This window comes from Temnothorax curvispinosus, unplaced genomic scaffold (genome assembly GCF_003070985.1).
Source record: "Temnothorax curvispinosus isolate PA1 unplaced genomic scaffold, ASM307098v1 QBEX01016179.1, whole genome shotgun sequence".
In the NCBI taxonomy this organism is placed as follows: Eukaryota; Metazoa; Arthropoda; class Insecta; order Hymenoptera; family Formicidae; genus Temnothorax; species Temnothorax curvispinosus.
In genome coordinates, this window is record NW_020225959.1 from 212,742 (window position 1) to 213,326 (window position 585).

Genomic DNA, 585 nt, shown 5'->3' on the forward strand with positions numbered 1-585 from the left:
GTGGGATTGTAAAATAATTAGTAATAATTGAAAAAAATGTAAAAATGCCTAACGAGATATCTGTATCATATATCTGTCTTGGTTCGATTGCTGTGTAGGAACCAGACAATGTAGCCAACCCCGAAACTGCCCACAGCTGCGTGCGCCACCTCGCCATCTCTCGCAAGATCCGTGAACTACTGCTGTGACATAATTGCTGCTCTGCGTGAATATTTTTGTGAAAAATATACACGATCGTTTCAAAGCTCTCATTTTTATTCCAGGCTTTCAATCTCAATTTCAAAGGTACGTTATTGTTTGTGCACGTCTTCTGAAGGGTGGGAAAGTTTAATTTCGTACATATTACGTATACAACTGTTTATATCAGAAAATAAGGTTATGAGGTGACAGCATTTAAAAATTTTTTTCAATTATTACTAATTATTTGACAATCCCACCCTTCATTAGTACCTCTACTTTACTCCTGTAAAAGGATTTTGCGATCTGTAAAGTCGTTTCAAAATGAGAGCTTTGAAATGAATTGTCGGTAATTTGGACGGCTTTAGCATCCCCTTAAAATGGCAGCTGGCTCCCGGACTATTGACT